At 26.6% G+C, this 8613-nt stretch overlaps 1 protein-coding gene across 1 annotated transcript in view; it reads left to right on the forward strand.

Moving 5' to 3' along the window:
- The first annotated feature begins 225 nt into the window (after positions 1 to 225).
- LOC100161843 (lachesin-like) overlaps positions 226 to 8613 on the forward strand; it is a 121890-nt gene continuing 113502 nt past the window's right edge. The window contains exon 1 of the mRNA XM_029487534.1: positions 226 to 347. The gene's annotated coding sequence lies outside the window, so the exon portion shown is untranslated. The remainder of the gene's footprint in view (positions 348 to 8613) is intronic.

Here is an 8613-nt window from a genome sequence, read left to right on the forward strand (position 1 = left end):
AAATTAAATTTCGAAATTTAAGTATAAAAATTCCATGAATGTTCGCGTATTGAACAAAACACATAATTTTAGGCTCGTCTTAGGTCGCAACCATGCGGGTACAACCGTCTCTCGTACCTTTTCACGAGGAAGGGGTTGATCGGCGCGAGGGCGTGTTTACGTGTAGGCGGCGCTCGCGCCTGCCGTCGTCGTCACATGGCCAGCGCGGCATGCTGCACATAACCGCCCGCAGTGACGCCCGGCCGTCGCAATAGTGTGCTAGTCGGTAATGCGCTCCGCTGACCGAATCTTTAACACGTCACGTGCTCCAAGTCGCGCGGATATCACAATATCATGGACATTTCGAGGTATGGTGCCTGTTTGAATAGTATTTAATATTTTTTAATGCGTGCGAATAGATAATAATTTGCCCTGTCGTTGCGGATAAAATACGCCATAGTATAAACTCTTATAATTATATGAAGCCTATGTATCGTTATATGGTGCCAAATTTAAGTAATAATAATAATAATATTAAGTATATAGGGTAATGTATCGTTTAAAATATTAATTCGGCGGAGACATGCGGCGGTGTCCTCGTACAACGAGTGTACACCACTGATGACAGCGGAACGAAAGGTGTATTAATCTGCAGCAATGAATTTTTTTCACGATTTTCGACCATAATAATTATTAGAGATGTCAATCGACAGATTTTTTATTTTTACAATATTGTGTGTATACATTTCATAAATTCTAAGTGTAACGAGCGTTTTCAATCAAATAATATCACTGAGAGAATTGTTATGTTTTGTGTAATGTTGGTGTTTGTATACGAGATTAGTTTCAATTATCACTTTATCAATATGTGTCCAAATTTAGGTGGTATAATATACATATGACTATATGAATACTGCACCGTAAATATATTTTAAGGTTATAAATATTTAATTATATCCGAGATATAAATTACTGGAGAGTACCTAAGATATATTAAATACAGGAATTCAATAATGAATTAGTAAGATAAAACATAATATAGAATTTCAATAATTGATCCGTGAATAATATAATATAATATTGACGTTTTTATTGTCTTTTATTTTAACCCCATAAAATATTAGAAAATATTAATAAATTATCGTATTTTAGTTAAGTGATCAGAAGTATAATAAATGTTGGTCACCACTTATCAATGGTCCAGGAAAAAATTACAATTCATAATAAATATATTATTTTCAAAAATATAAATACAGTTTATTTTATTCAGTCTATAGATTTGAAAATTATTATTTGATTTTCATTATTTAAAGGATATTAATTGCGCATTGTCAAGATAAGTATAAAAACACCAGCAGACCTCACAAGAAATTACTATAATATTATTTATTTATATTTATCAAATATCGTTTTTTTAGTTTCCGTAGGTAATGAAAATAGGTAATGTGCGTAGGTAATGAACGTTGGTTGAATAATAAGATATAATAAATTATAACAAAAATTCCTAATTATTTATATTATTAACTATTAAGTGACGTTGTAGAAATAATACTATACAAAACATTGTCAATATTTTTATGGTATCCTGACGATGGTGTTATATTACACATGTTTGAGTAGAATCTAAGTAATTACGAAATTCCCAAGCTCAAATAATAAATATTTACAGGCGGTTTGTTTGTACAATGTTTCTTATAAATTAAATTAAACATAATTAAAATATTTTAACAGTAACACGAACACCTAATTGTTTTTGGTTTTAGATAAGTAAATAACAAAATATTATTTTTTTTACGTGCAAAAATGTATTTAAATAATTTCAAATGGTTATATTCTTAATATATATATTTTTTATCCAAAAAAAAAATATTTTCGTTTTCATGCGCCAAAAGTTAAAATAAAATACACTTTTGAATATTTTTAATAGGCTTCTTTTAATAATGTATTATTATTTACTTATGTATATCTAAATTACAGTTAGGTTTTATATTTACGGTAACAAAAATCTCAGTTAAAATGGTGAAAAAAGCGGTAAAGGATTTATTTGGGATTCTGAGTTTAATGCTTGTTTACGGCAGTAACACATTTTGATTTTCAAGGTAGTAACGAAAATCTGAAATAGTTTCATCTATAGTATTTCTGTTGAATGATAACTAGTTACAGATGTACAAATGTAATTTAGACTAGTTTTTTTTAAAGATAAGTTCACATTTTTCTTTTTTGGAAAGCGGTAATTATTATAAATTACCACTACCAAAATATAAATTGTCTATGGAATAATTATTTCTATTAATTTCTGTTCTTAAATATTGATTTATATTATATTCTCTAGATTCGGCATCAGTACTTATATTTTGAGCATTATAATATTTATAATCTGGTCTATGTATGTTAAATACTTAAAAGGGTACCTACCTACTTAATATGTATTTTTTACATTTAAATACAGCTTAATATGTAAATAAGCTCAAAGCCTCAAACATACCATGTAGTATCTTATTGTATTTTTAGATTATATTTTCATTTTATTTGTTTTGAATATGAACAAGCTTCATTTAATAAACAAAACTGAATAAATTATTAGTACTAGAAATGAAAGTAAACGAATGTATTTTTTCTTTAATTTTTTTTTTTAATATAACTCTAGACAGTCAAATGAACACAATTTATTCTATTAGGATTTTATGGCGGTGTTTTCGGTATTAACTATTCAAGTTTTGACAATATACAATTATTTGTACATTTATTTTACTAAAAACAATTTAATGATGTAAATAAATCATACATATTTATTAATTATTAATTATCTAGCTTAACGTTTGGAAGATTTTTATTTCAACTTGAATCATAAATTTTAGCAGGCGTTAATCGATATTATTATTATATATGTTTAGTTTTTTTAAATTTAATGTTCAAACCGGTAAATCGGACAGACAATCATTCAACTGGGACAAATAACAATTATAATTTGTTATGCGGGTAGGGGATCCCATCTGGTCTAACGGCGATAAGCGATTTTTCTTACAGAATTTTTCTCGTCGTTTTCGTGGCGTCCGAAGAAAACGATGTTGAAATGTCATCATTCTTCCGATGTTGCGGTGTCAACGGACAAACTCAATTTAATCCGTCGACACCGTCTTTGTAGTAATTCCCAGCCTCGAGTTAAACTTGTGTTTCCCCGCGTGTCTTTTGTGTGTCCGTGTTTTTCACGTCACCATTGGAAACCACAAAAATGTGTATAAACTAATAATAACAATAAAAGACGAAAAAAAAACATACCCACTTAGGCTTCTCATCATTGACGTTGGTAACGCGTCTTTTTTATATTTCTTTCTCCTCTTGCCTTTTGTCATTTGGGGCAATGAGCTTGACAATAGAACGGCTTATCTCGCTGGTGAAAATATTACATGGCACTGGTGATAAGAAGGCCGAGGGTGTATACTATGTCGGCGGCATAACGAGATAAATACTTGGTTTACGGCTCTTTTGTACCTTAAACAGACTCAAAAGCACTGGGGTGGAAAAAATATTAACACATTTTGGTTGAGTGGTTAAATTTTGAAAATAACACTTGGTGATGCAAATATAGTTTGAAAAAAAAAATGAACATAGGTATAATATAATACTAGAAAAAACTAAAGAGTTTACATTTATAAAAAAACGATCACCTTTCCTTATTAAATCATAAAAAAAAACAAATCGTTGATACGTATATTCATAATATTTAAAAGGCTCTAGATATATAATTTAAAATTAGTTTGCTACATTTCTTGATTCTCAAATTTAATTCAAATAATATTGTATTCTATTATTTTATGATACAATATAGCAGTATAAATATCGATTTAAACGTACACGAATATTTTCAGTTTTCAACTAGCGGCAATAATCGCAACCCGAATGGACCTAAATATTTGATACTATACCATAAACACGTTGCAAAACAGTACTTTTTTTTCAAAAACACTTAACTACAATACGATACGCATATTCAGTATCATAGTAGATACCATAGTTGTAGGTGCCTATGCCATACTCGTTAAATTCAGGATAATATGTTTATGAGTAGGTAGTCAATTTTTATTTTTATACGTAGTAAAATATTATGTTATTATTTGAGCACTTTCTACATTTTGTACTTATCTAGCTGAAAATGAAATGATGTGTGTGTGTGTTTTTTGTATTTCTGAGAATACGCTGATTCCATATGAATATTATGTTCTATGTACATAATATGTCATATTATTATATTATGTATATATTTATTATTTCCACGATTGTGACCATTGATCATATTCTACTGTTTACTTAATGTTAAAGGCAGACCATTGTGATTCATATTTATTATTATGTAGTATTTTCAATGCACATAATAAGAAGAGAAAAAAGTCATGCGTATTTTGTTCAACGGTTCTCTATAATATACCTAATCTATGTGAACGAAATACGAATATAAATCGTATACTTATTAATATTATTCTTATAAATACGAGTCTCAATAACTCAAGTTTAAGGGAGGCGTAGTACCTACAAAAAAATGCAAGTTATGTATTTTTTGAGTTACATAACTCATTAACATAACTTCTACATATGAGACTTTTTGAGACAAGAAAACATTTTTAATTATTAAGGTTAGGTCAGTTTGAGTTATTAGGGGGACTAGAAGGTACTTTCTTAGTGAAAAAAAAATTAAAGCACGGGATCATATTCTTATAATGTATTATGTGCACCAATATCAAATCAAAACATTTTATACATGATATGCAGTTTTATATATTATTACACCGTGTTTTACTAACAACAAATTCCTTTAAACTTTGTTATTAAATAATTATTTGGAATAGTTGGATAGGATTTTATGGTCGAGTCTTGAAATTATTAATAGATAGGTAGATGAATAACAATTATTTTAAATATAAATGTTATTGGCAGTATATCAAGTACAATAATATATCTAATAATAATTGAACATTTTTTATTTGGCATTTAATGATTTTGTAATGTAGTATTACAGTAGACGTAAAAATCGAGCATATATTTTTATCAATTTGTTATTTATTTAATACTTAAATTTTAGATATTTGTGCCATTTTATAAAAAAACTAAGTATCTAATTTTGGTATATGTTTTTTTTTTTAAAATCGAACTAAGAGTTTTTATTTAAGAAGTGTGTTGTACAAAATTAGATTTTCATCATACAGCGTGGACTGATTCAATTTTAACCAAGGTTTTTCACGATATATATTTTTTTTTGTTGTTGTTCAATATTAAACTTATAAGTGCGAGTAAATATTATTAAAATCAATAGTTTAAGTTGCTATTTATTTTTCAAAGCATATTTTGAGGAAATTCGTACACGTGTTTTGTATTTATGTTTTTCCTTGAAAGATTTATAAAAAGACACTTTATTAAACAATTAACTTAATATATTGTAACATTGCACGCACAGTATTAGTACCATGTATTATTATTATGTTGATATTTATTTGACATGTTTCTCATCTATGACAAAGAATTGTAAATTTGATGCCGATTAGTTGATAGTACAGTTCTGAATAAGATATGTTTATGTTATATTCTATAGGAAAATCTCTACTACGTAATACCATCGGTAACACTATGTTACGAGACGTTTGGGACTATGAAAAAATGTACATAATATTTTCCGGAGCTTTTGTTGGGAATGTGTTCGTCAACGTTTCCCCTCGAGAGAAGACGCATAATTTCGGGTATCAGGTGGTTCGGTGCATTGTAATTCATTATACTAAGACTTATATAGTTTAACTAACAATATTTTAATGAGTATGAGCTACAATATTGTAGTGATATGTTAATCATTTTTCAAAAAATTCTAACATACAAGTCTATACAAATAAGCAGGGATAGGCAAGGTAACTAGTTTTTTTTAACTCATTAAGTTAAGTAAAAATTGAAAAATAAGAGTTAAGTTTAGGTTAAGAGTCACAAGTTTAAATCATAAGAAAAAAGTAACTTTACTCAGTTGAAAATCAGTGACATTATTTTTTTTAATATTTACAATCAATTCCGAAGCACAATAAGCAAATTTCTTAAAAATATATACATAAAAACTAAATTTTTATTTATAACATTACATTTTAATATTTTAGAGTAATATTAAAATAGATGTTTTGGAAGAACCCCACTTATCAGAAGTTATCAATTATTTGGGTTGATTTTTTTAAGAGATTACGGCATCAACATCTCTTTAAATGTCGAAATGGGTTATTTGGTTATGTTATTGTTGAGAGATTTCAAACTAATGTGTTTGTGTGGGATTGTAATTTTCTATGGGAATTTATATTAAGTTGTATTTGTATATGTATTTTGATCCTTATTTAAATCCAGAAATAGGCATTCGACATTTTGACAATTTGCAGTTAAGTATTTATGATAAGTACTACCTACATAATTTAAAACTATAGTTAGGACTTTGGTTTATTTTTAATCCATATATTATCCAAACATTTTCAATCCATATATTATGGTTGTATTGAGAAAAATTAACTTAATATTACAATAAAGTAAATTATAATTGACTAAAAACTGCATATTATGGACAAAATAGAAATTCATTGGGTGGTTTAAAATGTATTTTTTTTTTAAGTAACTTATTATTTAACTTAGTTAAAAGTAACTTAACTTTAACTTCTTGAAATGTTAATGCACAGCCTTGCAAATAAGTAGTATATTATTTATAATTAATCACTATGAGGTTATAAATTGTGAAAGGAATGTAAGCCCCCTAGCATCTTAGATCTCGGAGATAAACATAATATATCAACTATAACTTGAAGTAGGTAGTTGTAATGTGTGTAGACTATTGGTTTTATAATGTACTATGACATGGCTTATAGATATACTGATACATGTATAAATCATAATTCATAATGTAGATTTAAATTCTAATAAAAGTGTATTTTCTGCATTGTTTGTGTATACACTATACATAAATAGTTAGTTTAATATTATAGATAATAACTAGTTGTATTTAAGTATTACAACTATATGATGTTATAGCATAATTTTGAATACGAGTTTAGATTTTCTAATAAAATAATGATTGGTTAACTTAATGTAATTTTCATTAATTTGTTATTCAATTTGTTTTTCTTGGACAATTGTACTCAAGCACAATAATATCTGAAGAGATATACATTGTTGACAATGAGTAAGTTCTTGTTTGAAAGATTCAGTGGATTGAATGAAAATAGATATTCAGAATAAAAGTTTTGATTTGTGAACATAATACCGGCATGTACTAAAAACTTTGTATTTCTTGACAGAATCATGATCAATAAACTAAAAACAATGAATAATAGGTATTCGGCCTTTGTATCCATAATATTTTAACAATCAATTTGGTTATGGTTACTTTACGGTAACATTAAATACAAGTAAAAATAAGAATAATAATACATAACAATAAGACTAACAAATCATATATTCACAATCTTTATACATATTATTTATGTAAAATTATCAGATAACTTGGTAGGTACTATCTAAAAAAAATCTAACAAAGTTCATGTGCTTGAACATTGATTTTGCTTAGTGATTATTTTGGTAAGTTTTAATTTAAACAATAATAAACAATGTTGATAATAATTTTTTTAATTTTCTAAATATTGTCAATAAATTAAAATTATTGTCTACTATTATTGAACAAAAATTTAGTATAATATTTGATATACCTATGCATATACTTATACAAATAATTTGCATATATTTGTGTTTTCATTAACTAATTAGCTTAATGCATAAGTTTAAATTATAATTATATTATATCCTATACACCATACATTTTAATACATATTATACATTATTAATTTATGAAGTTCGTGCATCAGTATAATTAGTTATTAGATTTATTCTGTTTTTAATGAATGATAATATAATATTATATGCTTATACAATTAATTTATATTTATTGATACCTATAACTATTATACAATTATTATAACATAACTCATAAGCAATACGTAATTATTTTTGTTACTTGAGCCTTAGAGCCGATGAATGTTATTAAATTAAATTCTATTCTTACGATACTGTGTATTATTTTTAGATTTTATTCTTCGAATTGAGCTAATAATTGACACGCACAAAAAAAAATAACCATTATACTATTTATGTAAGACGATTTTGTTTTGAAGTAACGAGTTGTTGTCTGGTAATTTCCAATACGCGTTTGGTAATTGGTTGACTTTAGATTTGGCCTACACGGAGAAGATGTAAGAAATGGAAACAAGTCAATTTTTGTCATTTCGAGGTGGTAAAGTCAAACAAAAAACCCTTAACCTGTCTTGTTATGTTTTTTTTTTGTTATAGAATAATACACTTGTTGAAATAATAATATCAATGCTTAATGATATTTTCATTTTATCTTTCTACCATTATCAAACATCGTTTAAAATTTAGTTTTTTTACTAATAATTTTCAATTTAGTTTTATCAATGTTTTTTTTTTATACCTTTTCAACATAAACCATTGATTTTTTGTTATTTCTTCAAACAGCCACATTCACAATAATTCTCATTTTTCTTATGTAAACCAGGGACTGGAACCTTAAGGATTTTTTCGGTTCTGGTTTCGGTTTGGTTCTTAAAATAAATA

Source organism: Acyrthosiphon pisum, chromosome A1 (genome assembly GCF_005508785.2).
Source record: "Acyrthosiphon pisum isolate AL4f chromosome A1, pea_aphid_22Mar2018_4r6ur, whole genome shotgun sequence".
NCBI classification, from domain to species: domain Eukaryota; kingdom Metazoa; phylum Arthropoda; class Insecta; order Hemiptera; family Aphididae; genus Acyrthosiphon; species Acyrthosiphon pisum.